The 26,602-nt window shown below is 35.5% G+C and overlaps 1 long non-coding RNA gene and 1 pseudogene across 2 annotated transcripts in view; one reads left to right on the forward strand and one right to left on the reverse strand.

The window, feature by feature from the left end:
- The window catches only part of LOC141488915 (uncharacterized), a 153,852-nt gene that overhangs the window by 14,846 nt on the left and 112,404 nt on the right, over positions 1-26,602 (reverse strand). Inside the window, exons 1-2 of one of the 2 annotated variants that reach the window (XR_012468846.1) lie at positions 8,321-8,581; positions 7,114-7,292 (exon numbers count right to left, since the gene is read on the reverse strand). The exons of the other annotated variant lie outside the window; for it this stretch is intronic. This is a non-coding gene — a long non-coding RNA (uncharacterized LOC141488915). Of the gene's footprint in view, positions 1-7,113; positions 7,293-8,320; positions 8,582-26,602 lie in introns of those variants that run through there. 2 annotated transcript variants of the gene reach the window in all.
- LOC141488906 (glyceraldehyde-3-phosphate dehydrogenase-like) lies at positions 2,988-4,018 on the forward strand (annotated as a pseudogene).

Here is a 26,602-nt window from a genome sequence, read left to right on the forward strand (position 1 = left end):
AATGAGCTCATGAGAAATGAATGGAGGTGGAATGTTCTGTCCTTCGAAGAAGTACCTTTTGGGGTCCAGACTAGCAAATGATTGGCCAAGTAGACCTCAAGGAATATTATCTTTATTGTACAGCTTAGAATTGTTCTGGCCTGAAGGGAGATGAATATGGACTAAGGTTACACTGGCAGAATCAGGAGAAGGGAGCAGCCTTATCAATGGCTTGGAGACACCTTATCAGTGATATCTAAATATAGGGACCAAGGTCAAAACTCTATTTAGGGTTTTTAAGCCAAAGTTTAGGTACCAAGAAAATTAGAGGGGCAGCCTGGTGTGGTAGAATTTGAATCCTAAACTCACTACTTTTTGCTTGTGTGACCTTGAGTTATGAAAATATCTCTATGCCAATCTCCTTATCTGTTAAAAGAGGGACTTGACTCACATGAGAGATTCCTTATGTTTCTAAATCTTATGACAATATGAAAGAAGTACAATAAAACCTTAGGGCAAAGATACTCTGGATTCTTTCCTAGAATGAATGAGGTCCCAAGAGATTGATGGGATCATTATGGCCTGGGGTAAATCTCTTATACTAGGAAACCATTCATATAATAGATTCTTTCAATTAGGTCAAAATCCAAATCAGAAACTGCTGTGGCAAATAATAAGTCTCCTGAAGTGAGATTATAGCTGGTCTCCTAGAGTAATTGTAAAAGTGTTATGTAAAATTCCTTGCAAACCATAAATGTGATTTATCACTGTTATTTTTGATCATTCTGGTAAGTGATGCAGTGGACAGGGTACTTGGTCTAGAGTCACATAAAACCTGAATTCAAATCCTAGTTGTGTGACCATGGGCAAGTCTCTTCACTTCTGAATACCTCAGTTTCCTCAACTGTTAAATGTTGATGATAATCCCTATTTCCCAGAGTTGTTATAAAGATCAAATGAGATATTTGTAAAGTGCTTAGCAATTCAAAAATGCTTAATCCTTTCCCTTTTCTTCCTAAAGGCATTTTGGCTTTTGACTTCTTTTCTAGATACTGAAATGTTCCAGTAACATGACCTTTGAGAAGTTTGTTGTTTCATTAATTTCCTGTCCTCAAGATTGTGAAGATTGATCCTGCTCTGACTCAATTGCAAAATCGAAATAATAAAAATAACAACAATTGATACCTAAATGACAGTTTCCCAACAATCCTAAATGGGAGGTGGTACAAATATTATAATCTCCATTTTACAGATGGAGGTTAAGAAAATGTGTTTTGCTCAAGATCATATAGATAGTAAATAAAAGAGCTGGAATTTAAACCCCAATTTACCTCATTTCAGGTCTACTGGTCTTTTCTTTTTACAAGAGCTGTTACCTACAATTCAGAATTTATCTGGGAATAACTCAGGTATTTGAAAGTCTGTTATTCCCCAAAGACCTAACCACTACAGCTGTGGACCAAAGATTACCAGGAGGTTGTGTCTGATGAGAAAGAACATATTTTTGCCTGTGAAATTCAGAAGTAAGTTTGACTGAGAAGCTATATGAGGGGAGGCAAGAAAATAGGCTAGAACATCACAAGCTGGGGTTTATATTCTTCTACTGAATGGTTTTCTACCTGTGTGACCATGGCAAGGAACTTCACATTAAGAGTTGACATTTACATACCACCATTAGGGCATCCAAGTGGGCACAATGAATAGAGTGCCAGGCCTAGAGTCAGGAAAATTCATCTACCTGAGTTCAAATCTGGCCACAGGAACTTACTCTGTGGCCCTGGGGAAGTCACTTAACCCTATTTGCCTCAGTTTCCTCATCTGTGAAATGACCTGGAGAAGGAAATGGCAAACCCTTCTAGTGTCTTTGGTAAAAAAAAAACCCAAATGGGGTCTTAAAGAGTCAGATAAGAGTGAAATGACTGAACAATAATTATATATATATATATATATATGTATATATATATATATATATATAATCTGAAGTCATATAAAACAATTCACATTAGTCATATTATAAAAGAAAACACAAATAGAACTATAAAAATGAGTAAAGTTTAAAAAAAGTATGCTTCAATATGCAAAGTTTATCGATTGTTGTCTTGATTAAAGTTAGCTAAGTCTTTCACAGCTAATCATTCTTATAATATTGCTATTACTGTGTACAATGTTTTCCTAGTTCTACTCTCAGTTCAAACTAGTCTTCCCAGATTTTTCTGAATCTATCCTGCTCATCGTTTCCAATAGCATGATAATATTCCTTCACAATAATATATCATAGCTTGATTAGTTATTCTCCAATTGATAGTCATCCTTTCAGTTTCCAATTCTTTGCCACCATAAAAAAGAATCTGCTAAAAATATTTTTTTCACAAATAGGTTTTCTCCCCTTTCCTTTGAACTTTCTGGAAAATAGTCTTAGTAATGATATTTCTATATTAAAGGGTATGCACAGCTTTATGGTTTTGGATGCAGTTTCAAATTCTTTTCCAGAATGGTGAGACCAGATCACAACTCCACCAACAGTGCATTAGAGGCCCAATTTTTCCACATATCCACAGATTTATCATTTTCATTTGATCCAAGCTATTTTAGCCAGTATTTTAATAGCATCTTCTCCTAATCCACTACCTAATAATAGTGCAAATGCAGTATTGCTGTAACTTAGCAATTTGTAGTTTGTAGTCAGAATCCCTTTGGAAAGTAAATTTAAGAGTTTCTCTAGTAGAACTTCTTTATCCCAACTAGCTGTGATGTGAGATTTAACCTCATAAAAGTTGTTATGTTATTCATATTAGTATGAGGCTAGTCTGCCTCATATATTTTTTGTAAATGTTAATTACTATATATTATTGATGTATGTGTGTGTATGTGTTGTTTTTATTTATATCTAGAGGAGATTTTATCTCAAAGGTTATATTTAACTTGAATATGCAATTGACTTGAAAGTCAAATAAAAGTCTCAGCTCTTCTCCAAGCTCCCTGCAAGGATCCGCTGCTCTGGTCAGTCGCATTCCTGCACCAAGATGGTGAAGGTCGGAGTCAAGGGATTTGGCCGCATTGGGTGTCTAGTGACCAGGGCTGCATTCAACTCTGGCAGAGTAGATGTTGTGGCCATCAATGACCCCTTCATTGACCTCAACTACATGGTTTATATGTTTCAAAATGATTCCACCCATGGCAAGTTCAAGGGCACTGTCAAAGCTGAGAATGGAAAGCTGGTGATCAATGGAAAAGCTATTACCATCTTCCCACCAATATTAAATGGGGAGATGTTGGAGTTGAGTATGTTGTAGAGTCCACTGGTGTCTTTACCACCATGGAAAAGGCTGGGGCTCACTTGAAGGGTGGAGCCAAACGGGTCATTATCTCTGCCCCTTCTGCTGATGCCCCAGTGTTCGTGATGAGAGTGAACCATGAGAAATATGATAATTCCCTTAAGATTGTCAGTAATGCCTCCTGCACCACCAAGTGCTTGGCCCCCTTGGCCAAGGTCATTCATGACAACTTTGGCATTGTGGAAGGACTCATGACCACAGTGCATGCTATTACTGCTACCCAGAAGACTGTGGATGGTCCCTCTGACAAGCTGTGGTGTGATGGGCGTGGTGCTGCCCAAAACATCATCCCTGCTTCCACTGGAGCTGCTAAGGCTGTAGGCAAGGTCATCCCTGAGCTGAATGGAAAGCTCACAGGCATGGCTTTCCGTGTTTCCACTCCCAATGTATCTGTTGTGGATCTGACCTGCCACCTGGAGAAACCTGACAAATATGATGACATCAAGAAAGTGGTGAAGCAAGCATCAGAGGGACCCTTGAAGGGCATCCTGGGCTACATAGAGAACCAGGTTGTATCCTGTGACTTTAACAGCGACACCCACTTTTCTACCTTTGATGCAGGTGCTGGTATTGCCTTCAATGATCACTTTGTCAAGCTTATTTCATGGTATGACAATGAGTATGGTTATAGCAACCGTGTAGTTGACCTCATAGTCTTCATGGCCTCCAAAGAATAAAATGGGAAGCCATGGATGAATCTTCATCCCCAGCCCCCAAAAATGTTACATCACTGGGGAGCCCACATCCCTAACATGCGTTCCTCTACCAGGGATCCTGTGCCCCATTCACATCCTTGTCCCAAAGTACCCCTGTAGTAGGGGGGAGAAGTCTAGAGTCCTTTATTGTGTACCATCAATAAAGTCACCATATTCAGTGAAAAAAAAGAAAGTCAAATAAAAAATAGCATAGCATGGGGCATACTTATTTCGAATATGACCTATACAGTTTTGAATATCACCCAATGAACTACAAAAGTATACTGTGTTTTCTGGCTGGTTCATCAGTCTGAATATTTCCATCTCTCACTAGTTGAGATCTGCTTCTAACTAGATAGCATTGCATAACATTTACACAATTGTGTGTATTCTGAAAATTCATCTCGGCTTTGTTGGATTCATTCCTAGATTCTATTTTATAAAATTAGATCTAGATAATTACATCAAGCTACAGGTTAATACAGTACCCCAATTAATTAACCAACTGAGCCTTGAGTTATTAAAAAACTACTATGTGTATGTTTGTGTGTGTGTTTGTATATGCAGATAAAATCTGTCTTTGAAAAAGATGTCCCTACTTCCCATGTTGGTAATCGAGTGTAGTTGTGAGAGCAAATAATAACTAACAATATTTCTATTATTATTTGCATTAATATAGTGCTTCAAAGCATTTTTCATGCATCATTTTGATCATCTTGCAAGGTCCTTTCTACCTCTAAATTTATGATCCCATGATAATTTGGAAATCTAGGCAATACACACATACACACACACACACACACATATATGTGTGTGTGTGTGTGTGTATGTGTGTATATGAAAAGGGGAGTCAAGTGATGATTATTGTTTAGTAGATTATCATTTTTTATCATCATAAATAACACTGGCTATGTTAAGGTTAAAATATATGAATAATCATTTGGTGAATTTATGCCAAATTCATGTGGAATAAACTGTGTCTTGATAACTTTAACATATATAAAAATAGTGAAAAAGTACCAATTCTAGAAATGGTTGGTAAAGACTCCATGATTTCAAATTATGCCTATGAGGAAAAAAGGGAAATGATGATGATGATGATGATGATGATGGTAGAAATAACTTGCATTCATATAGCACTTTAAAGATACAAGGTACATTCCTCACAACAATACTGGGGGGGGGGCAAAGGTGATATATCTTGGACCTCCCTCAGGATGTTTAAAAGAAGAATAAAAATGTTAGGATTACTGGAGTTCAGACTTAAACAGGGGAATAATTCCAAAGAGGTTTACTTGACTAGAGAAGAAAAATTAAGGGAAACAAGTAAGATTAATAGCAAATGAAAATTATAGGGTGGGATGTGGAGCAAAAGAAGAAAATAAGGGAGAGTAGGGAGAGAAAAGAAAGAGAAATGAGGAAGAGGGCAGTAAAGCAAGGTAGCCTATATATGAAGAATATAGAATCGTTTAAAAATAATTTATTTTTTCCAATTATATGTAAAGATAATTCACATTCATTTAAAAAATTTTTGAACTCCAAATATTTTCCTCTCTCTCTCTCATCTCCCCCCTTCCTAAGATAAGCAATTTGATATAGATTTTACATATGTATATATATATGTGTGTGTGTGTGTGTGTGTGTGTGTGTGTGTGTGTGTGTATGCAATTACATAAAACATATTTCCAAAGAATATAGAATCTTAAGGTTCAAGGTGATTCAATCTAATCTCCCACCCAACAAAGGCATTCCCCAACAATAGCCCTACTTGAACACTCCCAGCGTCAATAAATAACTCATTACTGAAATCAGTGTGTTCCACTGTTGGACAACTATACTGGTTTATATAGAAAAAAGGAAAGGAATAGAGAGTACATTGATAAGAATGCAGAGTTAAATTCTAGAACCTCCTTCCCTAATAAAGAATGGTATAGTCATATTAATTATATTAAAAAATATGCAGCATCAGATATCTTTTTTTTCTTGAATAAGATAGTTTACAAGTCATTTCAAGATGGCAGGTCATTTGAGGGGATAAATGGCCCAGGCCCAGCTATTATCAATTCTGTCTCTGTTGGTTCTTTCCTCTCTTTCTCCAGTTCATGCTTCCTTTATTCTGATGTTCTTCTTCATCTCATCTTCACTGTGACTCTGGGTCACCTGACTGTGATAAATCTTAGCAATTCTGATAATTCAGAATTTATCTTATCTTCCCTTACCTGGCAACCAGTCAGTCTACCAGGCCATCTCTTCACTATGACACAGTGACTCCTACCTCCCCCCCCCACACTTTCCAGCTCTGCTTTGTGAGTCATCTTCCTTCAATAAAATACAAAGGGAAATGATTTGCTTGCTGATATCTATATCCTTAGTGTTTTAGCACATTAGTTATTACATGGTAAGTACTAAACAAATCTGCTAGGTCTACACAGGATCCAGAGCTAGGCAGTAGTAGACAACTACCATATTGTTACTAAGGACCCATGGATCCTTCTAATTTACCTGAAACCCAATTATGGAAAAACTGCCCCCATTTCTTGTTACTTTCAGCTGAACAGGATTAGAGTTTGCTTGTTTTTGAGAATGTTTACTAAGAAATTAAAGGAAAATTAAACATGACAACAAAAACCCTTGTGAAAGGACAAAATTATAAGAATTTATAGAACACAGGTGTCTGATCAAAAATGAAGTAAAATCTTGCCACAGATTGCTTTGGTTGGCACAGTTTACTAATAAAGCACCCAGCACTATGGATCCTTTCCCTTTCCTCAACCCAATTTCTTTTTAAGTATATTCTCATTTCCTTTTCCATTTAATTTTTAAGATTCCCTTCTCTCTGATTACAACACTTGGTTCCCAAACTGTTGACTAAATAAATTTCAATATTTGTCATCATTGCCTCTATCCAGAATTATATGAGACCTTATGAGATAAACATTTATTCTTTGTCTATGATTGATTATCTATATTCTTGATGCTATGGTGCCTGCACCTATTCTCTGCTCATTGTTAGTATAATCATGTGTAAGTGTGTTTATGTGTGAATTAATGGAATCAAGGTGTCTTCCTGTTACTGTAATTGGAGGTCATGGGGTCTAACTTACAAAGTCTGGAGAGCAACTAGACCGTGTGTCATCACCATGTTGATTGACTGTGGAATGTTCTTTTCAGGATGTGTTGACAACAGCAAAACTATTAGAAGCACCTTTAGAACCATCTGGTGTTTATCTTCCAGGTATCTGAAGTATCAACAGTGTGACAAAGTAGAGGAAACAATAAACACCTATGAGAATAGCACAAAAACAGCTTTGTAAAAAAAAATTCAGCTATTTTCTGGCTAAATGATTATGATAATTTAGGGGATGAAAAGAGCAGCAAGATGTTTGTGGATGTGCATAATACAAGTGTATATGCAATTATCACTGTATTGGATCCTCGTTTTGAAGTTAAGGACATTGAAGCACATGGAGGTTAAGTGACTTTCCCAGGGTCACACAGCCAGTAAGTGTCTAAGGCTATATTTAAACCCAGCTCTTCCTGATCCTAGGTTCAGTGCTCTCTCCACTGTGCCACCAGATGCCAGTCCAAGATTGGATCCTGTTATGGACCATGAACTTAATGTAGAACAGCAAAAATATCTGGCAAGTTTTATTGACTGAGCTGAGGTAGTATGGTATAAAGAAAAGAAAGCTGGACTAGGAGTCAAAAGACCTGAAGTCTAACTCTAGTGTTGTTTTTAATTTAATATATGGCCCTGAGCAAGTTAATTAAATGCCCTGAGATTCAGTTTTTTTCATCTGAAAAATAATGGGATGAGACTAAATTCTTCTTTTTGTTGTTGTTGTTTTTTTAGGTTTTTTTTTGCAAGGCAAACGGGGTTTAGTGGCTTGCCCAAGGCCACACAGCTAGGTAATTATTAAGTGTCTGAGACTGGATTTGAACCCAGGTACTCCTGACTCCAGGGCAGGTGCTTTATCCACTATGCCACCTAGCTGCCCCTAGAGACTAAATTCTTCTTAAGATTACTTCCTGTTTTAGTAGTCTATACTTCTCTGAATTTCTTGAATAGGTCCCATAGAAAGTGCCAAAGAGAGACAGAGAGAGAGAGAGAGAGAGAGAGAGAGAGAGAGAGAGAGAGAGAGAGAGAGAGAGAGAGAGAGAGAGAGAGAGAGAGAGACAGAGAGAGAGAGAAAGAGACAGAGAGATAGAGAGACAGATAGACAGAGACTCAGAGAGAGGGAGACACAGAGAAACAGACAAAGAGGAGAGGAGAGAGATAGAGAGAAAGAATAACTGAGAGAGTTTATATACGCAAATCTGCAGGATCTCCTTCTATCTCGTGTTGGAGTCCACGATCATTGTGAAGGCCACAGGCATTCTCCTACTGGAGTACTTGAGTACTTGAGAATGTAATTTTTCAACTTGAAAATGTCAAGATTCAACTGAATCCCACTCTCCTCAGCAAAATGGGTGTTGCATCACTTGTCAGGCAAAGGATAAGAAGATTTCCTTTGAATATGCAGCAGAAGTGACTGAGAATCACTGCAGAATACACGTGAGGAGATAAAAAGGTACAAGATCCTAAAAAACACAAAGGGAAAACAATGACTAACTTGTACCACAATGGTCTTCGACACATGTAAAGAACATTTTCTGTCACCCTGGAGCTGACTCAGTCCTTCATCTTTTCATAGAAGACACTCTAGTATACTTTCAACTATCTGTGAATGGACTGTCTATAAAAACCCTCATCCACTTCCAGATACCAGCCATCTAAGACACACATTTCAAAGAGCCATGTCAAAGAAGACTATATATATATACATATATATGTATATATATACATATATATAGTATACTTTGACACTACATCTATAGATACACAATATATATGTGTGTATATATATATATATATATATATAGAGAGAGAGAGAGAGAGAGAGAGAGAGATGATAGATATATAGATATAGTGAAGGCAGACAGGTGTGAAGTTGTGAAGCTGATAGAGTGCTGATGCTGAAGTCAGAAAGATGTGTATTCAAATTCAGCTTCAGATACTAGTTTACCAGTTTTGCAGGACAGGTAACTTCATCTCTGTCTCAATTTCCTCATCTGTAAAATAGGAATAATAATAGTGTCTACCTGCCAGGGTTGTTGTGAAGATCAAATGAGAAAATGTTTGTAAAGTACTTTGCAAACCTTAAAGTAGTATGAAAACATAATAATATATATACAAATATAGTGAAAATGTGGTTTAAACATAGTTATGTATATATATATATATATATTAATTTCTCATTTTGCAGATGAAGAAAATAAAATTGAGAATGATTTGACTAATAAATGACAGATTTTGATTTTTAACTCCAAAGACAGAACTATTTCCATTGCTTTACATTGCCTTGACTAAGTATATATGTCATAATTCCAGAGTCAGTTTAATTTCTTTTTGACTCTTCCCTTATTTGACATCATTCAGAACTAGTTCCAGCCTCATTTTATTTTAGGTTTTTGCAAGGCAAATGGGGTTAAGTGGCTTGCCCAAGGCCACACAGCTAGGTAATTAATTATTGAGTGCCTGAAGCTGGATTTGAACTCAGGTTCTCCTGACTCCAGGGCCAGTGCTCTATCCACTGTGCCACCTAGCTGCCCCTTTAATAGTATTTATAGCAGAGAATTGTCTGCAATCATCTTCAATGTACTATCTTAGAGACTGAATGACTTTACTAAGACCCCAAAGGAAGTTAGCAGTAGGATCTCATTTAGAATGTGAACTTTACAACATATCTAGTAGTCAATGAATCAAGTCACAGTACCTCTCTGACCTTTGACAAGAAAGAAAACTTGAACAACTCAAGCTCCTGTCATCTCTGGATTAGCAATGAAAATGTTCCTAATTATTTGGTTTATTTGTTTTTTTCATTAGATTTAAGGTATGTTTGGTATTGAGGCCAGATGTCTGGGTTTTTGCTATATAGAAATCTATTGCTATTGTTCTTTTGGTTCAGATGTGTCTATCAAAGATACCAAGGTCATCCAATGCAAAGTGGACCAACATCAGTCATCCTTTTGTCTTCCCACTTCAATGACTCTGGAAGAGAGAGTGAGACTAATGACTGTGCAACTCTGCCTCACTTAAATCCAATTCCCACGCCACTGGAGACATCATCCCATGATGTCATTGGTCCTCTTTGAAAATGATGGATGAATGAAGGAACACAGAATTCTAGAATCATAGCATTTTAGAAAAGAATATCTTAGATAAATGAGGGCCTTCACCTTTCATACATGACTTCATACTCAAACATCCAAATATTTATGTATTTCCAAGATGTCTTTCCCCACTTCTAGTGAATCAGAAGAACTGGATGAAAAAAATTAACATCTTTAAAACACAGAACAGGAAACCAAGGACTAGCAACATTTCCAAACAAAAGAGTTACTCAGAAAGAAACCTGTATAGAGACTCTAAGGTAGTCAACTTCTCCTTTTGGATGTATGGAAGGAAAGAATGTGGCACTGTCAATCTAGAGAAACTATGTTGGAGCAGAGCATTCATTCTGTGACACCAATATTTTCAAATTCCAACTAACAGTCAAAATTGAGAACCGATGATAAATCCTTTGCAAGCAAAAAGCACCTTAGTTTTGACACCAAAGTTATTGTAAAGGCTACACAATGAAACAGAGCAAACCATAAAAAGTGGCTGGTGGGGAAAGCAGGGATATCCGTAGAAAAGAAGTGTGTGGTTGCTACTCACTGACCAGGAAATACTGATGATTATCACATCATTGTGGAAATATTCATAATGCTTTTAGAACTAATTTGCAGCTGTAGTTAAGAAGGCAAACAGGATACCAACTTCTACTGCTATGTGTAAGTCAAAGGAAATGCTTTTGCTACATAATGTAAACCAGCAACGAGTTAGAATTATTTACATCACCATATTTCACAGAACTCTGTACTTAGAAAGAACAACATAAGAGTAACCTATTTTTCTAGTGTCCCAAGTCTATAACCTGTATCCTTGCTTCTTCACCCTCCTTCCACCCCACCTCACATATTCAATTGGTTGTCAAATCTTGATTTTTCTCCCTCTATGTCTCTCACATCTTTCCACTCACACAATCCCCACCTTAGAGTGAGCCCCTCATTACCTCTCCTCTAGATTACTGCCACAGTCCTCTAATTGATCTCCTGAAATCAAGTTTTTCCTCACTCAAGTCCATCCTACATAATACTGCTATTTTTTTCCCTTTAAAATATAGAAGGGGGGGGCAGCTGGGTTGCACAGTGGATAGAACACTGGCCTTGGAGTCAATATTACCTGAGTTCAAATCCAGCCTCAGATACTTTATAATTACTTAGCTGTGTGGCCTTGGGCAAGCCACTTAACCCCATTGTCTAGCAAACTCCCCCCCCCCCAAAAAAATAAAATAAAATGAAATAAAATATAGAATGACAATCTCCTCCTCAGTCAACTCCAATGGATCCCTATTGCCTCTGGAATAAAAAAAATAGATTCCAATTTAGTATAAAGCCTTTCAAAATCTGCTCTTAATATATCTTTCCAGTCTCATTATATTTGATACCCTTCTCATGTTACAATTTAGTCAAACTGATCTTCTCTCTATTCCTCATATATGACATTTCAAATTTTATCTCCATATCTTTGCATCGTCTATTCCCCTATGGATAGAATATGCTCCTCTGCCTCACGGAATCCTCTTTTCCCTTCTAGTTATAGTTTAACCACAATTTCTACATACAGCCTTTATGCTCCCTTTATGCTCCCTACAGTTACTTAACTTATTTTTATTTATTCTATTTACATCTATGCAATATTTCCTTAATTTAAATACTTGTTAGTTCCCTCAACAGAAAGGGGGCTCCTTGCAAATAGAGATTATTTCATTCTTTGCTCTTATCCCCTGGTACTATATATATATATATATATATATATATATATATGTATGTATACACACACACACACACACACACATACATACATACAGTCTTTACTCTGGATTTATGAGTTCTTTCTCCTTTTTTTTAAATCCTTAGGGAACAGTATGTCAATCTTGGTTTACTTTGTTCATTCTAAAGGAGGGAGAAGAGGTCACTTTGTCACTTTTGGTACTTATATGCAAGAGAAGTCAAACAATGGAACAAACATCATCAGATCAGTTTTATACCAGAAAGATCTTCTAGCTAAAGGACCAGGTTATTGATTGTTATTGAACATAACTGACTTCTTTTTTCATTATTCAAAAAAGTTTTTATTTTTTCCAATTACTTGCAAAAAGTTTTCAACATTCATCCTTTTGCAAGCTTTTGAGTTTCAAATTTTTCTACCACCTTCCCTTCCCTCCCCACTTCCCATGGGTAGTAAACAATCATATATAGGTTGTACATGTACAATCATGATTGATGTATTTCCATATTAGTCATGCTGCGAAAGAAGAATTAGAACTAAGGAGGAAAAAACAAGGCTGACTTGTAATAAAATATCCCAAAACTTAGACATTTGTTTTTAAATTTTGTTCCTATTTCTCACATTTTTTTTAGATTTTTGCAAGGCAAATGGGGTTAAGTGGCTTGCCCAAGGCCACACAGCTAGGTAATTATTAAGTGTCTGAGACTGGATTTGAACCTAGGTACTCCTGACTCCAGGGCCGGTGCTTTATCCACTACGCTACCTAGCCGCCCCTTTCTCACATTTCTTAGGGGAAAGCAATTTTTAAAATCATATTGGAGAAATTAATTATTGTTATCTATCTAGAAACCATGGATTTAAAACCCAGTCTTTGATATTTTGGGGCAGCTGGGTGACTCAGTGGATAGAGTGCCCACTGGAATCAAGAAGACTTATTCTCCTAAATTCAAATCAGGTCTCAGACATCTACTAGCATGTGACTCTGGGCAAGTCACCTAATCTTCTTTGTCTCAGTTTCCTCATCTGTAAAATAAGATGGAAAAGGAAATGACAAATCACTCTAGTATCATTGCCAGGAAAATTTCCAAAAGGGTCACTAAGTGTATACAACTGAAACCATTCAATGACAAAGCTGATTTTTATTCACAATTCTCTCCCAAGGTTGTTGTGTCAACTTATGCAAAACATTTAAGATTTCAGTGATTCAGATATCCTAATTTGAAAAGTATCTGCAACAGAGCTAGCATTCTTCATTTTTAGAAATTTTGGAAAAATCATAAGGCTTTTACAAAATGCTGATTATATAATAATGGTCTCCTATTGATCTACTGTGTACTTTAAGGTTTTTATCTTTCTTTTTATACTTAATGTAGGTTATTAGGGCATATGCTACTAGTATAAGCAATTTAAGTTAGGTGATTTAGTCACAAAAGGAAATTTGTGTAATTTGCACCTTAAAAAAACAATGCAGTCTAGATGCTTGCCTAAGGACTTAAATGAGTCCCTGAAATGCTCAACTTGCTCAGATGTCATCAACAACCCCAGAAAAGATTCAAAGTAACTTCAGACAATATAAAATATTTGGAAGTCTAGGCCAAGGCAGACTCGAAACCTTTTGAAAACAATTCCAAAATACTTCTCACACAAATAAAATCAGATTTGAATAACTGGGCAAATATCAACTGCTTGACTGGCCAATATGATCAGAAAGGATAATGATCATTGTTGGAAGGGTTGTGGGAAATCTGGGACACAGTGGAGCTGTGAACTCATCCAACCTTTCTGGAGAAAAATTTGGAACAACACCCAAAGGGCAACAAAAATATGCATACCCTTTGATCCAGCAATACCACTACTGGGTCTATACCTGAAGAGAAGATGAAAAAAGGGTAAAAACATCACTTGTACAAAAATATTCATAGCAGCCCTGTTTGTGGTGGCAAAGAATTGGAAATCAAGCAAATGTCCTTCAACTGGGGAATGGCTTAATAAACTGTGGTATATGTATGTTATGGAACACTATTGTTCTATTAGAAACCAGGCGGAATGGGAATTCAGGGAAGCCTGGAGGGATTTGCATGAACTGATGCTGACTGAGATGAGCAGAACCAAAAAAACACTGTACACCCTAACAGCAACATGGGGGTGATGTTCAACCTTGATGGACTCACTCATTCCATTGGTGCAACAGTCAGGGACAATTTGGGCTGTCTGCAATGGAGAATACCATCCAAAGAAAGAACTGGAGTTTGAACAAAGACCAAGGACTATTACTTTAATTTAGGAAAAAACTGATATCTTATTGTCTGATGTTGCTATCTCTTATACTTTATGTTTATTCCTTAAGGATATGATTTCTCTCTCATCACATTCGATTTGGATCAATGTATACCATGGAAACAATGTAAAGACTGACAAATTGCCATCTGTGGGGGAGGGGGGAGGTAAGTAAGATTAGGGAAAAAATTGTAAAATTCAAAATAAATAAAATCTTTAAAAAATATATCAACTGCTCATGGATAGGCTGAGCTAATATAATAAAAATGAGAATTCTACCAAAATTAAACTTGTTTAGTGCCCTACCAATCAAAATTCCAAAAAAATACTTTAATGAGTTAGGAAAAAAATTGTAAGTAAATTCATATGGAGAAATAAAAAGCCAAAAATTTCCAGGTATTTAATGGGAAAAAATTGCAAAAGGAGGTGTCTTAGCCTACCAGATCTAAAATTATATTATAAAGTATCAGTTATCAAAACTATCTGGTATTGGCTAAGAAAAAGAGTAGTGAATCAGTGGAATAGACTAGATGCAAAAGAGATAGCAGGAAATGAGTAATCTGTTATTTGATAAACCCAGAGTTCAGCTTTTGGGACAAAAACTCTCCTTTTGATAAAAACTGTTGGGAAAATTGGAAGTTAGTATGGCAGAAACTTGGATTAGACCAACACCTCACACCCTATACCAAGATGAGATCAAAATGGATACAGGATTTAGACATAAAAAACAATATTAAAAGCAAGCTAGGAGATCAAGGAATAGTTTACTTGTCAGATCTATGGAAATGGAAACAGTTTATGACCAAGGAAGAGATGGAGAACATATTTAAAAACAAACTACATAATTTTGATTACATTAAATTAAAAAGCTTTTGTACAGACAAAACCACTGTAACCAAAATCAAAAGAAATGTAGTAAATTGGTAAATAATTTTAACATTTAGTATTTCTGACAAAGGACTCATTTCTAAAATATGCAGAGAACTGAGTCAAACTTTTTAAAAAACAAGTCATTCCCCAACTGACAATTGGTCAAGGGATATGCAAAGGCAATTTACAGATGAGGAATTCAAAATGCTCCATAGTCATATGAAAAATTGCTCTAAATCACTACTTATTAGAGAAATGCAAATTAAAGCATCTTTAAGGTACCACTTCATACCACTCAGAATGGCCAATATGAACAGAAAGGACAATAATCAATATTGGAAGGGTTGTGGGAAATCTGGGACACTAATACATTGTTGGTGGAGCTGTGAACTCATCCAACCTTTCTGGAGAGCAATTTGGAATTACACCCAAAGTGCAATAAAAATGTGCATACCCTTTGATCCATCAATACCACTACTGGGTCTATACCCTGAAGAGATCATGAAAACAGGTAAAAACATCACTTACACAAAAATATTCATAGCAGCCCTGTTTATGGTGGCAAAGGATTAGAAATTGAGTGAAAGTCCATCAATTGGGGAATGACTGAACAAATTGTGGTATATGTATGTTTTTATTAGAAACCAGGAGGGATAGGAATTCAGGGACACCTGGAAGGATTTGCATGAACTGATGCTGAGCAAGATGAGCAGAACTAGAAAAACATTGTACACCTTAACAGTAGCATGGGGTTGGTGATAAATCCTAATGGACTTACTCATTCCATCAGTGCAATAATCAGGCACAATTTTAGGGCATCTGCAATGGAGAATACCATCTGTATCCAGAGAAAGAACTGTGGAGTTTGAACAAAGACTAAAGATTATTACCTTTAATTAAAAAAACCCATTATCTTATTATGTCATTTTGCTAACTCTTATACTTTTTTTTCCCTTAAGGATATGATTTCTCTTTCAACACTTTCAATTTAGATCAATGTATATACCATGGAAACAATGTAAAAGATTATCAGACTGCCTTCTGTGGGGGATAGGGGGAGGGAAGTAAGATTGTAGAAAAATTATAAAATTCAAAATAAACAGACTAATTAATTAGTTTGAAAAATCCTAGAAAAGTCCTATAAAGGTATCCTGTGTTTCACTTTATTCTGAAAACATTCATATGAAATTCTGGGTTCATTGTGAACTTTACTTGGCAATTAAAGTAATCCATTTACTTCAAGCTGCCATCCCAGTTTTTTTCCTGTTGATATTGTATTTTTCCAAATACATGTTATGAAAGTTTTCAACATTCATCAAGTGCACATGCATATTTTTAAGTTACAAAATTTTCTTCCACCCTCCCTTCCTAGACCCCTCACCTCAGTGGTGAACAGTCAGGTTAATGTTGTACATACACAGTTATATTACATATATTTACAGATTACTCATTTTCAGCATGGGGAACTAGGATAAGGGAAAGAAATACATAAGAGATTTTTTAAAAAAGTGAACATAGTATTCATCAGATTATGAAGGGTTATTTTTTTAAATTTGGTTTAGTTTGGTTGCTGCCATCCCAGCTTGACTGGAAACTGCAAAGGAAAGAGAGGTAATGCTGTGGATAGAATAATGGACCTGTCAGAAAATCTGCTCTCAGAAACCTAACTAGCCTTGAGACCCTGGACCTGAACCTCTGTCTCTTTCATCAACTATAAAATGAGAATAATAGTTACACCTAGCTTCTAGGATTGCTAGGTAGGCAGCACAGTGGATAGAATGCCGGACTTGGAGTCAGAAACACCTGAATTCAAATCCAACCTTAGACATTACCCAACCGTGTGACCCTGGGCAAGTCATGTAACCCTGTTTGGCGTCAGTTTTCTCACCTATAAAAGGAGTCAGAGAAGGAAATGGCAAAATCTTTGCCAAGAAAAATGACCTCAAGTGGGTTCCTTGTGAAAAGATAAACTTGACTGAACAACAACAACAACAATCCAGGGTTGTTGGACAGAACAAATGATATACTAATTGTACAATGCCTGTACAATGTCAAGTATATAGTAGGCCCTTAATAAATGTTTGCTTCTTTCCTTCCTCTAAAATTGGATTCTTTTTATCAGTAGACCAGATAAGGAATACATTTCCTTTTATTTTTTCAATTCTTCATTAAAAAAAAAATATATCGATGTCTTTTTTTTTAATCCTAAGGCTATTTCCCAAAGCAACCCTTCATATCCTTCTTTGTCAAAAAGAACAAAAAAAGATTCCATCTGATAATATACACAATCTTTTATATCCCATAGTTCTTCATTTATTTGCAGAGATAAGCACATTGTATCATTTGTTTTCTTTTTTAATTAAATTTTAATAAGATTCACCTTCTCTCCCTTAAACTCATACTTCCATTGAGAAAGCAAAATCAAACAAGACTGCTACAAACATCAACGTCTGTCCTTCATTCTCGAAGAAGACCATAACATCATGGAGGTGATGCCATGACAAGCACATGAATTGAATGTGAGTGATATGGCGTGAAACCTCAGTTATTTTCATTTACATTTTTCTAATTAATAGTGATTTAAAGCATTTAAAAATAAACCCATTGATAGCTTGAATTTTTTCCTCTGAAAACTATTCCCATTTATCAGTTGGGAATAGCTCTTATTGTTATAAATTTGAGTTCTCTCTCTTTATATATTTGAGAAGTGATTCAGGTAAGTCACTAGCCTCACTTTCTCCTTCAGAGCCCTCTGGGTCCACAGGCCAGATATGAATCAGGACAACTGGAGAAGGCTCTGGTTGCCAGGAAGTCAGGATTAGTGACTTGCCCAGGGTCACACAGCTAGTTGGTGTCAGTTGTCTGAGGATAGATTAGAACTCTGGTCTTTCTGACTCCAAAGCCAGTGCTCTATCTACTGCACCACCTAGCTGCCTGTTACAAACATATAATCAAGCAAAACAAATTAACCTATTGGCCATATTTATGGAAAAAAATGTCTGAATGTGTATTGTGAATCCATCATTGTCAGAAAGTGGTTAGTTTGTTTTGTCATGAGTCCACTGAAATTATAGTCATTATCCTGAACAGCACTCCTAAGTCTTTTAAAGTTGTTTGTCTTTACACCTTTTGCTTTATTGCATAAATTTTTGTTCTGCTTCTGCTCACTTCACTTTGCATCAGTTCACACGAATCTTTCTAGTTTTTTCCTAAAAATTTAAATAATTTCTTATAGCACAACAATATTCATTACATTTTTATACCATTAATTTGTCTGCTAATCCCGATTGATAGATACTCCCTCAGTTTTTAATACTTTATCATCACAGAAAAGCTTTTTGTTTATGTGCGTCACTTTCTTCTTTCTTCGAGCTTTTTGGTGGTATAAGGAACCATCTCCAGGTCAAAGGTTATGTACAATTTATTGACTTTTTGGTATGGCTTCAAATGGTTTTCCAGAATGACTCGATCAGTTCCACCAACTATGCATTAATGTACAGTTTTTCCATAATAACTTCAGCATTTGTCATTTTTGAGGGGAGGTCAGTTTTACCAATCTGATAGATATGGGGTGAAACCTCAATTTTTTATTTGCATTTTTCTAATTATTAGTGATTTAGAGCATTAAAAATAAGCCCATGGATAACTTGAATTTCTTCCTCTGAAAACTATTTCCATTTATCAATTTGGGAATAGACCTTATTGTTATAAATTTGAACAAGTTCTCTATATATTTGAGAAATAAAGAAAATTTAGAAATGATTCTTCCCCATCCCCCAGTCTTAGAGTATCATCTGAAGATTAGAGAGTTTTAATGTTTTGATCCTAGTCATATAGGTATTAAGTATTAGATAATGAACTGAACCCAGCTCTTTATGACTCAGGTCTCGCCCCTCTCTTTACTATACCATGATGTCTTTTCTATGAGTATCATGTCAGTCAAAATAGGAAAGTTGCATCAAGCTTCTGCATTTCATTATGTATCACCCTCTTGGGGTGAAGGAGGTGTCCTTTCCTTCTATCACTATCTTTTCAGAAGAGACTCAGATATCCACTTACTATTTTATGTCTGCCAGGAGGGCACTTTTAATTGTCTGCTGAGCCAGAATTTGATGAACATAACAAAGGCACAATCTCTGCTTCTCAGTTTTTTATGTCTTTATTTAAAGTACAAGGATGACTCCAGAGGACCAGTGGTGGTGGTGGGGGAATCATCTTCCTTTTATTGTATCAGTCTTCCTTGACAAACCTGTGTTTGGCAGGTGGCTAATTCTTGATAGTTTTATATACTTTAGTATTGAGCCTTGAGAGATCATTTTAGAAAGAAAACTATTGCAAATATGTTTTATCCCAATTTGCCCAATTATCTAATAATTTTAACTGCATTGGTTTTGTTTGTGCAAAATTTTCCTAATTTTATGTAATAAAAATTGTTCATTTCACTTTCTGTGGTTCTCTTCTTTGGTTTTCATCTCTTCCCTCATCCATAAATTCAAGAGATAATTTCTTTCTTGTTCTTCTAATTTGCTTATAATGTTACTCTTTATGTATAAGTCATGAATGCATTTGAAATTTATCTTAACATATAGCATGAGGAAATTTATATAGATATAATTTCTGCTTGATTGTTTTCCAGTTGTTCCAGTAGTTTTATTGAAGTCCTTGCCCATATATCAAACTAAACTACTGTGTTCATTTTTTCAGTATAATTTTTTTCAATTATCAACTTCCATATTTCTTCATATAAGTGTATATATATATATAAATATATGGTAAAAACATCATCTGTACAAAAATGTTCATAACTGGGGCATCTAGGTGGCATAGTGGATAAAGCACCAGTCTTGGAGTCAGGAGTACCTGGGTTCAAATCTGGTCTCAGACATTTAATAATTACCTAGCTGTATGGCCTTGGGCAAGCCACTTAACCCTATTTGCCTTGGGGGGAAAAAAACCTTAAAAAATGTTCATAACAGCTCTGTTTGTGATGGCAAAGAAATGGAAACTGAGGCAATGTCCATCAATTGAGGAATGGCTTAACAAAATGTGGTATATGTATGTGATGGAACACTATTGTTCTGTTAGAAACAGGAGGGATGGGAATTCAGGTAAGCCTGGAAGGATTTGCATGAGCTGATGCTGAGTGAGATGAGCAGAAGTAGAAAAATATTGTACACCCTAACAGCAACATGGGAGTGATGATCAACCTTAATGGATTTGCTCATTCCATCAGTGCAACAGTCAGGCACAATTTTTGGATATCTGTGATGGAGAATTCCATCTGTATCCTGAGAGAATGGTGGAGTTTGAACAAAGACCAGACTATTGCCTTTAATTTTTTTTTTGTTTTTTGTTTTAGGTTTTTGCAAGGCAAATGGGGGTTAAGTGGCTTCCCAAGGCCCCACAGCTAGGTAATTATTAAGTGCTTGAAGCGGGATTTGAACTCAGGTACTCCTGACTCCAGGGCCGGTGGTCTATCCACTGTGCCAACTAGCCACCCCACTGCGCCACTTAGCCTCTCCGCCTTTAATTTTTTTTTTAAAAGCTATCTTATTATGTAACTCTGCTATATCTCATACTATATGTTTCTTCCTTAAGGATATAATTTCTCTATCATCACATTCAACTTAGATCAATGCATACTATGGGAATGATGTAAAGACTAAAAAACTGCCTTCTGTGGGGGGTGGGGAGGAGGGAAGCAAGATTGGGGAAAAATTGTAAAATTCAAAATAAATAAAACCTTTCTAAGAAAAAAGAAATAGCAAGTTGTACATAGTAGATTTGCAATTTAATATACTATCATCTTTTATTGTTATGGAAATGCTTCTTTTATTCCATAAATTAAAAATCAAAATGTAGAAATAAAAAATAAAAAACATATATGTATATGAATATGATAGTTTTTAGGTAGTACAATAGCAATACAATAAATCTTAAATTTCTACTTCCTCTATTTTTCAAATCATTTATCTTTTTTTTCAATTTTTCTTCTGTTTTTGAATTTTTTATTTTTGTTCTATTGTTTCTTCATTTCTCATGGAGTCACCAATGATCAAGTTCCACTTGACCAATTCTAATTTTTAAGGAGTTTTTTTAAATTGATATTTTATATCTTTTACCAAATTATTAAATCTCTTCATAATTTTCTTGCATTGCTCTCATTTATTTTCCAGATTTATTTTTCTCTATCACTCTTATTTGATTTTTAACCTAATATTTTTTGCCCTTTTTTTATCTTTTTCTTTAGCTCCTCTAAGAATTCTTGTAGGACTTGTTTCAATCTGCATTTTCTTTGAGGGTTTGTCTTCTAAATTTATGAGCATTGTCTCCTAAATTTATGTTTTGAGCTTACCATTGTAGAAACTTTTTGTAGTCTGGTTCTTTTTATTTGTCTATTTGCTTTTTTTTTTTTTTGAGTCTATTTCTTGACTTTGGAATTCATATTAGATTTGATCTTTGCTCATCTCTGGGGAGCTGACTGTCCAGAACTTCTCTTGTTCTGGAGGTCTGTAGACTTTTGCTTCTTCTGGGTGGTGTGATCCAGAAAGAGTTCTGGTCACTGCTCTCTTGCTTTAGGCTGTGGACTTTATTCAGGAAATGACCTTATGACTATGACCACTCTCTTGTGATTTTGACTGTTCTTCTCTGTCCAAATATTGAGACTTGGAACTGGATAATAGAGCTAACAAATGGTGCTAGATTCTGTGCCCAGTGCTTGCACAGGAGCGCCTTGCAATCTCTTTTAGTCTAGGGTGTTCAATCACTTTACTGTGCCTGTGCATGAAGGTATGCCCCTTGCTCCCACTGCAGCTACTGTGGCTGCTGCATCCAAAATCCATACCTGGTGTTGCTTCTTCAACAACTTACTCCTGGTCACATATCTTCCCACTGTTCATAGAACTATCTCTCTGTCTAAGTTGCCCATTTTCTATGCTATTTTGTAGGAGATGTTTTGGGGGGAAAGCTTGGTAGTTGTGACCTTTTAGTCTTCCATCTTGACTCCTTCCCATTTTTTCTATTTATTATCTAGCACTAAATTGCTTTGATGATTTCATTTTTCGAATATAACCTGACATCTAGTACTACTAGCACACCCACTTTCTACATTTTTTTCATTCTTTCCCTTGAGATGTTTGACTTTTTGTTTCTCCATATGTATTTGTTGCTATTTTTTAATTCTATAAAGAAATCTACTGATGATTTGATTGGTATGATATTGAATAAGTAAATCAATTCATGTAGTAATTTTTTTATTATATTATCTTGATCACCCATAGACTCTGTTTATTTAGATTTGTATTTATATGAAGAGAGGTTTACAACTATGTTCATATTATTTCTAGTGTATCTTGGAATGTAGACTGACAAGTATTTTATACTGTTTAGTTATTTTAAATGCAAAGTTTTTCTCTCAATTTCTTTTGTCTTATTTTCATAACTAGAATTTCTAGCACTGTACTAAAAGGTGATAAAGATAATGAACATCTTGGCTTTACCCCTGATATTATTGGAAAGAATTCTGGTCTGTATTACCGATACAGTTTGCCATAGATACTTCATATCATATTAAGGAAAGATGCATTCGTTCCTATAATTTCTGATGGTTTTAACATGAATGTGTATTATATCTTCTTTTTTATTAAGGTTTTTTCTGAATTAATTCATATAATCATGTGGTTTTTGTTGTTCTTACTAAAGTATTCAATTTTGTATATAGTTTTCTTAATGTTGATAAATCCAGTCTGGTTGTTCCATATCTTCTTTGTGTTATGTTGCTATAATTTCCTTGCTAATATTTTATTTAAAATTGTCACATCAATATTCATTACAGATTAGTTTATAGTTTTTCTTTCTCTGTTTTGACTCCCTCTGATTAGGTATTAAGATCATACTTGCTTCCTAGAGAAAAATTGATAGGATCCCCTTTTTCCTTTTTTACATAGTTTTTGTAGCAATTTAATTATTTTTTTAAATACTTGATAAAATTTAGTGGTAAATCCATCTGAACATGATATTTTCCTTAGAGAATTCATTTATGACTTGTTCAGTTTCTTTTTCTAAGACTGGTTTGTTTTAATCCTCTATTTCTAAATCCTATTATTCTGGATTTTCTTTTCTTTTTTTTATAGTTTTTTGAATTTTATATTTCCCCCCCCATCTTGCTTCCCTCCTCCCCCATCCCCAACAGAAAAGTCAGTCTGATAGTCTTTACACTGTTTCCATGTTACACATTGATCAAAATTGAATGTATTGAGAGAGAAATCATAGCCTTAAGGAAAAAATAAAATATGAGATAGCAAAATTACATCGTAAGATAATTTAAAAAAAAAAAGTAATAATCTTTGGTCTTTCTTCAAAGTCCACAATTCTTTATCTGGATACAGATGTTATTCTCCATCACAGATATCCTAAAATTGTCCCTAATTGTTTCACTGATGAAACGAGGAAGTTCATTAAGACTTATCTTCAACCCCATGTTGCTATTAGTGTGTACAATGGGTTTTATTTTCCAATATGTATGCATATATATCTATATATTATATATAGATATATGTAGATTTTTATATATATAGTAATCTGATTTATTTAGATTGTAAGTTTTATTGGCATATAATTGAATTAATAATGACTAATAAATTTCCTTTATTTCTTCATTTTTTATGAATTGAGAAATTTTCTTTTTGATACTGGTAATGTTTTTCCTCTTTCTTTTTTTAGGTCTTTGCAAGGCAAATGGGGGTTAAATGGCTTGCCCAAGGTTACAGAGCTAGGTAATTATTAAGTGTCTGAGGCCGGATTTGAACTCAGGGAGTCCTGACTACAGGGCTAGTACTCTATCCACTGTGCTACCTAGCCGCCCCTTCCTCTTTCTTTTTAAATCAGGTTTGTCTAATTTTTATCATTTGCTTTCCAGGACTAACATAGGTCCTTAACTAACCAATAAAGCTACAAGGTTATACTACCTCCATAAAAATTCCCCTCTTATTTCAAGGTGGTATTTCATCACCAATTTCTATATGAAACCTTTCCTGATGCTCCATTTTGTTAGTACCTTCCTCCTCTCCCAAACTACCTTGCATTTAACTACTTTGTACTTATTCTCTTTATGTTTATTCTGTATATACTTACATATGTCCTTGTCTCCTCTGTTAGATTGTAAGTTCTTTGCAAGTAGGGATTGTTTTATTCATTTTATTTGTCTCCTTAGTGCCTATCACTGTACTTGATATATAAACATGCTCAACATAAGCTTTTGATTGAATGATAACATTTCCCCATGTTACTGAAGTTGATTTGGAATGTTTTGATATTGTAGTCAGCCTACATTTTAAAATCAAAACATTTAATCAGTGCTACAACACTGATAAAGCAAAGCAATGAGAAAATGTATCTTGACCCTTTTCCAAAAGAGCATTAACTCATCCCAAATCTCTTGGTGCTGAAACTTCATCTTGAAGTAAAAGGGGAATTTTATGAAGTATTCATGTATCTCACTCTTGGGATCTGGAACCAGAATGATGTGTTTGTATAGCCATCTCTGGAGAATGAATATTAAATATTAAATTACTTTTTGACCTTGCCAGTCATATGCCTTGCAATCTTGGGAACAAGATGGTATTACTGGGCTGATGGAGACTGCAATTATCATCCCTTTTTCATAAAACACTCCTTCCTTCTCAACAACAACTTTGGACACTCAACAATATCTTCGCCTCGTGTTAGATTTCACAGTCACGGTATAATGGGGAAATGGAATCCTGGGAAATTTACTCAATGGACCATCACTTTTTGAGCCCAGAAATGTAGTTACCAAATTATAGAGGATTTTGCCTGCTAAGTAGAACTCTGGGAAATATAGACTTACCCTTGTACAATTCCTGATCTATAGGCATGAACCTTTTATACCAATTACTTCCTCAACTGATTGCAGGAAGTACCATTCCCTCCTCACTATTGCCCTTGGAAATCCTATCCTTCCTCCCTTCCCTTTCCTCCCTCTTCTGCAGATATCCTTAATGACTAAGGCCCTCCCTCTGTTGCCTTGTCCACTTTTGATTTTATCCCTGTTAAAAGTACTAGTCTTGGGCAGGATGGGAAGTGACCAAAGGGAAGGGAAAGGAAACACCTGAGGTAATCATTTCCCCACTAGTCCACAGGTCTTTTCCACAGTACTCCTAGCACATATCCCATTTCCTATCCTCCACCCTTGCTGATTCCCACCTACTCTTCGACCTCAGAGCTTGCAAATAGCTTTTATGATGGAATGTTCTTTTTTTCCCTTTTTTAGAAGGAAGCTGATTTTAATAAAAATCTGGGATATCTTCTGAACTATAAGAGAATCTTCTCCAAGATCCCCCCAAAATCTTTTTGCTTTGGAAAAATGATATTGTCAAGGTGGGCTTGCTCAGTAGCTTAGATCATCTTCTATATTTGCAAAAGGTCCCAAGAATTTTCATGTTTCTTTTTGAACATTGGAAATTAGTCCCTGTTATGGGACTGAAAATTTTGGATATGCCTAAAGAACATTTCATTTGAGAAAAAAAGACAAAACATCTTAACAATCACTTCCAAAGATAAAAGTGGAAGGTGTTTGAAGTGTTTCATTTGGAAATAAGACAAAAGAATCTCCAAGACCTATATCCAATGACAAAAGTATGAAAATTTTAGGTATGGTATCACTCTATCTTACTGATCATTCATCAATATCTTTGGGTCCCACGGATCAAATATCCTCTTCCTCTCAAATCACTCTACCTTGGAAGAAAAAATTAAAAAAAGTAACCACCTGAATAAATAGCAGAGGCACCTAGGTGATTCCATAGTGAATAGAGTGCTGGAAAAAAGTTCTCAATTCAAAGGCACCTTCAGACAACTATTAGCTATGTGACCATAGGCAGAATGTAGGTAGATGGCTCAGCTGTTAGAGTATCAGACCTGGAGAAAGGAAGATTCATCTTCCTGAGTTCAAATCTGGCCTCGGTCCTTACTAGCTCCATGACCCTAGGAAAATCACTTAACTCTGTTTACCTCAGTTTCTTCATCCATCAAATGATCTGGAGACAGAAATGGTAAGCTACTCTAGTATCTTTGTCAAGAAAATCCCATATGGAAGCAGCTAGGTGGCACAGAGGATAGAGCACCAGCCCTGGTGTCAGGAGGACCTAAGTTCAAATCCAGTCTTAGACACTTAACAATTACCTAGCTGTGTGACCTTGGGCAAGTCACTTAACCCCATTGCCTTTCAAACCCCCCCGAAAAAGAAAAAAATCCCATATGGGATCACAAAGAATCACACATAATAACAAAACCCTAGTTAAGTCATTTAACATCTGTCTCATTTTCTTTAGCTATGGAATGGTGATAATAATGCATGCACCTCTTAGGATTGTTGTTCAAATAAAATTAGATTATATTTGTAAAGTGCTTTGGAAACCTTGAAGTGCCATTTAAGTGCTAACCAATTATTATCACTGTTATTATTGTTGGTAACAAGGTTTATTTGGTTA

This window comes from Macrotis lagotis, chromosome 1 (genome assembly GCF_037893015.1).
Source record: "Macrotis lagotis isolate mMagLag1 chromosome 1, bilby.v1.9.chrom.fasta, whole genome shotgun sequence".
Lineage (NCBI taxonomy): Eukaryota > Metazoa > Chordata > Mammalia > Peramelemorphia > Peramelidae > Macrotis > Macrotis lagotis.